The sequence below is a fragment of the Chiloscyllium punctatum genome, chromosome 37 (genome assembly GCF_047496795.1).
Source record: "Chiloscyllium punctatum isolate Juve2018m chromosome 37, sChiPun1.3, whole genome shotgun sequence".
Classification (NCBI taxonomy): Eukaryota; Metazoa; Chordata; class Chondrichthyes; order Orectolobiformes; family Hemiscylliidae; genus Chiloscyllium; species Chiloscyllium punctatum.
The window spans coordinates 28,395,771-28,403,632 of NC_092775.1; positions in this window are offsets into that span (position 1 = coordinate 28,395,771).

Sequence of the window (7,862 nt, forward strand, 5' to 3'; positions counted from 1 at the left end):
GTAGCAAGTACCCTGACAGATATTTTAGGAACGGAAATTAAAGTGGACCCCGTATCTTTCCTTTTGGGCTTTTCGAACTTTCCCTCCCTGGACATGTACGGGAAGAGACTATTTTCTATTCGCTCTTTCTGTGCAAGGAAAAATATTTTGGTAAACTGGGTGGCTGAGGGCCCCCCTGGTACAGATTAATTATGGAATGTATTCCCCTTGACCTCCTTACAAATATGGTGCACCGAAAGACCGAATTATTTTATAAAATATGGCAGCCCTTCTTGAATTACATAAATATAGATATTTTGGCTATCCTAACAAGGGCTTTTATTTAATTGAGATCACAAACCTGGCTGGTCCGGGGCCCCTTAGGAGAGGAATCCTGCACGAATACGGGTTTTACTACATTTGATGTTACACATTCTGAGCATGTAAGAGACTTAAATATACACTCTGGTTAGTTGTAGATTAGATTAGTAGAAAGTTAAGATTTTTTTTCTTTCTTTTTTGGTATTCTTTTTTCTTTTGTTAAATTTTGGCTATTGTATATTTGATTTAATTGTATATCAATGTTTGTATATGAGAGTTTTGTTTATTTTTGTAAACTTGTAAAAATGTTAAATTTCTAATAAAAATATCTATAAAAAAAAGTTACATTCTCAGGTTAACTGTAACAATTGGTGTCAGTTCAGATCAGATGTTAAGATGTTGAAGGTATTAGCCCCATGTTCCCTGTCTGTGCCATAATGTTTAGACTGATTCTAATCTAAAAAGTGAATTCACAGAGTCTTACATGGAATCATGCAGTTTTTGTGCAAAGTACAATGTAACTATGCAAGTACAAATTCACCCCCCAAACGTATATGTCGACGTGTGTATGTGCGTGTGTGTCTGGAGTGGGGGGGTTGTGCATGTGAGGGAGAGCGTATATATGTGTGAGAGAGTATAAAGTGTCTAAGTCTGTGAGACGATGTATGTATGAGTGTGGGAGTGTGTGTGTCTGTAGGACTGTGTGTATCTGGGGTGGGAGGTTGTGAGTGTCTGTGAGAGAAAGTGTATAGGTGTGTATGTGTGAGTGTAAAGTGGTCTAATTCTGTGAGAGGATACATGTGTGGCGTTAGGAGTGTGTGTGTCTGTAGGAGTGTGTGTGTGTCTGTGTGTGCATAGGAGTGTCTGTGTTTGTATAAGAGTGTCTGTGTGCGTGCCTGTGTGTTTGTACAGTGCAATGGTGGTCACCTGTAATGTGACATGAACCCAAGGTCCTGGTTGAGGCCCTCCCTATGGGTACGGTACTTAGCTATCAGCCTCTACTCGGCCATCTTTCGCTGCTGCCTGTCCCGAAGTCTGCCTTGGAGGATGGTCACCCGAAGGTCGGAGGTCGAATATTCTGGACATCTGAAGTGTTCCCCAATTCGGAGGGAACACTCCTGTCTGTTGATTGTTGTCCGGTGCCCATACATCTGTTGCCGTAGCTTTGCTCGGTTTCCCCAATGTCCCATGCCTCAGGGCATCCTTGCCTGCAACGTATAAGACAGACAACACTGGCTGAGTCGCATAAGCGTCTGCCACGTATATGGTGGGAGGTGTCCCCACATGTAATAGTGGTATCAACGTCCACACTCTGACACGTCTTGCTGCACCTACCGTGACAGGGTTGTATGGAGTTGTCCTGAAAGCTGGGCAGTTTGAGGTTTGGCGGTTGTTTAAAGGCAAGTAGTGGAGGTGTGGGGAAGGTCTTGGTGATGTGCTCATCCTCATTGATAATGTATTGAAGGTTACGAAGAACATGGCGTAGTTTTTCAGCTCCTGGGAAATACTGAACAACGAAGGGTACCCTGTCGGTTGCAGCACATGTCTGTCTCCTGAGGAGGTCATTCCGGTTTCTTGTTGTGGCATGTTGGAACTGGTGGTCGATGAGTTGAGCATCATACCCCGTTCTTGTGAGGGCATCCCTGAGTACTTCCAGGTGTCCGTCACGTTCCTCTTCATCTGAGCAGATCCGGTGTACGCGTACGGCTTGTCCATAGGGGATGGCTGTTTTAATATGTTTTGGGTGGAAGCTGGAGAAGTATAGCATTGTGAGGTTGTCTGTGGGTTTGCGGTAGAGTGTGGTGCTGAGGTGTCCGTCCTTGATGGAGACACATGTGTCCAAGAATGAGACAGATAGTCGAGAGTAGTCCATGGTGAGTTTGATGGTGGGATGAAACTTGTTGATATCACTGTGTAGTTTTATCAGTGACTCCTCGCCATGGGCCCAGAGGAAGAAAATATCATCAATATACCTGGTGTATTGTGTTGGTTGGAGGTCCTGCATAGAGGAGAAGTCTTGTTCGAACCTGTGCATGAAGATGTTGGCATATGGGGGTGCAGATTTGTTTCCCATAGCTGTTCCGTGTGTCTGGATGAAGAACTGGTTGTCAAAGGTGAAGACGTTGTGATTGAGGATAAAGCAGATGAGTTGTAGGACAGTGTTCGGAGATTGGCAGTTGTTGGTGTTGAGTTGCTGTTGCCAAAATGCCGTCATTGTGGGGGATGCTGGTGTAGAGTGCTGAAACGTCCATTGTGACGAGGAATGTTCCCGGTTCGACTGATCCGTGGGTGCTGAGTTTCTGTAAGAAATCCGTAGTGTCATGACAGAAGCTGGGGATCCCTTGTATATTGGATTTCAAGATGTCTTCAACATAGCTAGAGAGGTTCTCACACAGGGTCCCATTGCCTGATACGATGGGACGTCCTGGTGTTGTTGGCTTTGTATACCTTTGGAAGGCAGTAGAAGTCACTTACATGAGAAGTACGTGGGATGAGGGCATGTAGGGAACTCTGAAGGGCTGGATCCAAAGTCCTGATCAATGTCTAGATTTGAATGGTGCTGGAAAAGCACAGCAGTTCAGACAGCATCCGAGGAGCAGTAAAATCGACATTTCGGGCAAAAGCCCTTCATCAGAAATACAGGCAGAGAGCCGGAAGGGTGGAGAGCTAAATGAGAGGAGAGTGGGGTGGGGAGAAAGTAGCATAGAGTACAATAGGTGAGTGGGGAGGGGATGAAGGTGATAGGTTGGGGGAAGGTGGAATGGATAGGTGGAAAAGAAGATAGGCAGGTAGGACAAGTCATGGGGACAGTGCTGAGCTGGAAGTTGGGAAGTGTGGTGAGGTGGGGGAAGGGGAAATGAGGAAACTGTTGAAGTCCACATTGATGCCCTGGGGTTGAAGTGTTCCGAGGCGGAAGATGAGGCGTTCTTCCTCCAGGCATCAGGTGGTGAGGGAGCAGCAGTGAAGGAGGCCCAGGACCTCCATGTCCTCGGCAGAGTGGGAGGGGGAGTTGAAATGTTGGGCCACAGGGCGGTGTGGTTGATTGGTGCGGGTGTCCCAGAGATGTTCCCTAAAACGCTCTGCTAGGAGGTGTCTAGTCTCCCCAATGTAGAGGAGACAACATCGGGAGCAACAGATACAATAAATGACATTGGTGGATGCGCAGGTAAACTTTGATGGATGTGGAAGGCTCCTTTAGGGCCTTGGATGGAGGTGAGGGAGGAGGTGTGGGCGCAGGTTTCGCAATTCCTGCGGTGGCAGGGGAAGGTGGCAGGATGGGAGGGTGGGTTGTTGGGGGGGCGTGGACCTGACCAGGTAGTCACGGAGGGAATGGTCTTTGCGGAAGATGGAAAGGAGTGAGGAGGGAAATATATCCCTGGTGGTGAGGTCTGTTTGGAGGTGGCAGAAATGTTGGCAGATGATTTGGTTTATGCGAAGATTAGTAGGGTGGGAAGGTGAACACCAAGGGCATTCTGTCCTTGTTATGGTTGGAAGGGTGGGATCCAAGGGCAGAGGTGCGGGATGTGGATGAGATACATTGGAGGGCATCTTTAACCAGGTGGGAAGGGAAATTGTGGTCTCTAAAGAAGGAGGCAATCTGGTGTGTTCTGTGGTGGAACTGGTCCTCCTGGGAGCAGATACGGTGAAGGCGGAGGAATGGGGAATGTGGGATGGCATTTTTGCAGGAGGTAGGGTGGAAATAGGTGTAATCCAGGTAGCTGTGGGAGTCGGTGGGTTTGTAAAAAATGTCGGTGTCAAGTCAGTCATCATTAATGGAGATGTAGAGGTCCAGGAAGGGGTGAGAGGTGTCAGAGATGGTCCAGGTAAATTTAAGGTCAGGGTGGAATGTGTTGGTGAAGTTGATGAATTGCTCAACCTCCTCACGGGAGCACGAGGTGGCACCAAAGCAGTCACCAATGTAGCGGAGGAAGAGGTGGGGAGTGGTGCCGGTGTAATTACGGAAGATGGACTGTTCTATGTAGCCAACAAAGAGACAGGCATAGCTGGGACCCATATAGGTGCCCATGGCTACCCCTTTGGTCTGGAGGAAGTGGGAGGATTCGAAGGAGTAATTGTTAAGGTTGAGGACCAATTCAGCCAGACGAATGAGAGTGTTGGTGGAAGGGTACTGTTGGGGGCGTCGGGAGAGGAAGAAACAGAGGGCTTGGAGGCCCTGGTCATGGCGGATGGAGGTGTAGAGGAACTGAATATCCATGGTGAAGATGAGGCATTGGGGTCCAGGAAAACTGAAGTCTTGGAGGAGGTGGAGGGCGTGGGTGGTGTCTCGAATGTATTTGGGGAGTTCCTGGACTAGGGGGGATAGGACAGTGTCAAGGTAGGTAGAGATGAGTTCAGTGGGGCAGGAGCATGTTGAGACAATGGGTCGGCCAGGGTGGTCAGGGTTGTGGATCTTGGGAAGGAGGTAGAACCGGGCAGTGCGGGGTTCCCAGACTATGAGGTTGGAAGCTGTAGGTGAGAGATCTCCTGAGGTGATGAGGTTCTGTATGGTCTGGGAGATGATGGTTTGGTGATGGGGGGTGGGGTCATGGTTGAGGGGGGGCGGTAGGAAGAGGTGTCCTCGAGTTGGCGTTTGGCTTCAGCGGTATAGAGGTCAGTGCGCCAGACTACCACTGCGCCCCCTTTATCCTCTGGCTTGATGGTGAGGTCGGGATTGGAGCAGACGGATTGGAGGGCTGCGCATTGTGAGGGTGAGAGATTGGAGTGGGGGAGGGGTGTCCTGATCAATGTATTTAGTTCATGGGTGTGTTCTTTGCTTGGATCAACCAGCATTTGCCTGTAGTGTTCCTGGTTGTTCAGTTATTGGTACACTTCCTTGCAGTAATCTGTTCTATTCTGAAGGACGATGGCTCCTCCGTTATCTGCTGGTCTGATGACAATGTTGTGTTGATTTTGAAAGCATGGATGGCGTTGCATTGTGATCGGGTGATGTTCTCCTCTACCTTGTGGGTACAGCTGATGAATCTGGCATGTATATATTTTCTGATGGTTTGAGCATACATGTCAAGCCCAGGGCAGCAGCCCTCTGGTGGGGTCCAAGTTGACTCCTTCTTTGGTCACTCCCTGTTCCCGGTTGATTTAAAGGAGGAATCTAGGAGGACTATACAGTTAAAAAACTTTACCATCTGCAGGGATTTGTATACCGGTGCTCCCCTTTGCCTGGTGCACATTTATGCCCTCTGCTGTCGCTGTAAAAGGTTACTGCTGCTCCAAAAGCCTTAGTCAGCTCCTCAAAGATCTATTGTGCATTTCTTTGAACATCTGAACCTTGTCCAGTGCTTCTTGATAAGCTTTCCCACACAGACATTCAATCGCAAACAATGCCACCTATTGTATGTCAGAACCAACCGTGTGTCCTCAATCCTGTCCTCAGTCATTGGATCATTGGAAGTTTCTAGTCTACCCTTAAATACATTCAGCTTCCTAATCATCAGCAAGTAGAATATTCAACCAGAAGTCTCCCTTCCTTCTTCGCTAACTTCAAGGGAAGTCATCAGGGAAGTCCCTGCCTGGATTTGGCCTAAAGGTACAATTTCCCTGGACAAGCCTGGATGCCTGAGCAGCTTCAGCCCCCCTCCCCTCTCATGGGTATTGCAAGTTTCAATTACCCCTTCATAATGATTAGGCACCTTTTAGCATTGTATGCATGATTTTGCCAGTGCTGTGGAATCTTGCCAACTACACCAGAAATGTAAATGAGATTTGAACAGTCAGCCAAAAGATCGTGAAGCAAGGAGTTATTATTCCACCAGCATCAGAAGACCATAAGAGCATAAGACATGGAAGCAGAATTAGGCCATCGATCATAGCTGATATGTTTCTCAACCCATTTTCCTGCCTTCTCCCCTTAACTCTTGATCTCCTTACTGATCAAGAACCTGTCTTAAATATCCTCAATAACTTGGCCCCCATAGCCCTCTGCTGCTATGAGGTCCACACAGTAACCATCCTCTGGCGGAAGGCATCCTCCTCACAGCAGGTCTAAGGAATCATCCCTTCATTCTGAGGCTGAGCCCTCGGGTCCTCATCTCTCCTATTAGTGGAAACATCCCCTCTAAATCCACTCAGTCCAGGTCTCTCAGTTTTCAGTAAGTATCAATCAGACACCCTCTCATCCTTCTAAATTCTTAAGTTCAGACCCAAAGTCCTCAACCATTCCTCATCTGACAAGCCCATCATCCGTGGGACCATTCTCATAAGCCTCCTCTGGACTCCCTCCAACACATTAGATACAGTGCCCAAAACTGCTCACAATATTCCAAGTGCAGTCTGACCAGAGCCTTATAGAGTCTCAGCAATATATCCCTGCTCTTGTACCCTAACCCTCTTGAAATATATGCTAATATTGCATTTATCTTCCTAACTGCTAACTGCATCTGCATGTTAAGCTTAAGAGAATCCTGAGCAAGGACTCCAAAGTCCCTTTATGCTTCAAATTTCTGAAGCCTTTCCCCATTTAGAAAATAATGCATGCCTCTATTCTTCCTACCAATGTACAGAACCTCAAACTTTCCCACATTGTTTTCCACCTGCCAGTTCTTTGCCCACTTGCCGAGCATGTCCAAGCCTTTTTGCAGTCTCCCCATTTGCACAACACTACCTGTCCCTCCACCTATCTTTGTGTCATCTGAAAAAATTAGCAACAATGCCCTCAGTTCCTTCTTCCAGATCATTAATGTATAATGTAAATAGTTGTGGTCCCAACCCTGCAGATCTCCGCTAGTCATTGGCTGCCATCCTGAAAAATACCCCTTTACCCTCGCTCTCTTCCTTCTGCCGGTCAGAACCTTGCCTTTAACACCATGGGCTCTTATCTTATTTAGCAGACTCATGTGCAGCACTTTGTCAATCCAAATAGAAATTCGAAATAGATCACCTCCACTGTCTCTCCTTTGTCTAACTTGCTTATTACCTGAACACATTTGTCAGGCATGAATGCCTTGATGAAGCCATGTTGATGCTGCTCTATTTTACCATGCATTTCCAAGTACTCCACAACTCATCCTTAATAATGAACACTAAAATCTTACCAAAGACCAGAGTCAGGTTAACCAGCCTAAGTGTCTGCCTCACTCTCTTAAACAGGAGTGTTACATTAGCTGTTTTCCAGTCCTCTAGGACCCTCCCTGACTCCAGTGTTTCCTGAAAGATCACCACCAATGCCTTCACAATCTCCCCAGCTTTCTTCTTCAACACCCTGGGATGTGGCCCACACGGTCCGTGTGATTTATTCACTATCAGACCTTTCAGCTTCCCCAGCACCCTCTCCTTAATGATGGCCACTCTACACATACCTCTATCCCCTGACTCTCTTGAAGTTCTAGCGTGTTGCTGATGTCTTCTAATGTGAAAACTGATACAAAATACCTACCCAGTTCCTCTGCCATTTCTTTGTTCCCCATACTACTTCTCTCGCCTCATTTTCCAGTGATCCAATATCCACCCTTGCCTCTTTCTTACCTTTTCAGATATCTAAAAATCTCTGGCAATCTTATTTTATATTGCTAGCTAGCTTACTGTCATATTTCACTTTCTCCCTCCTT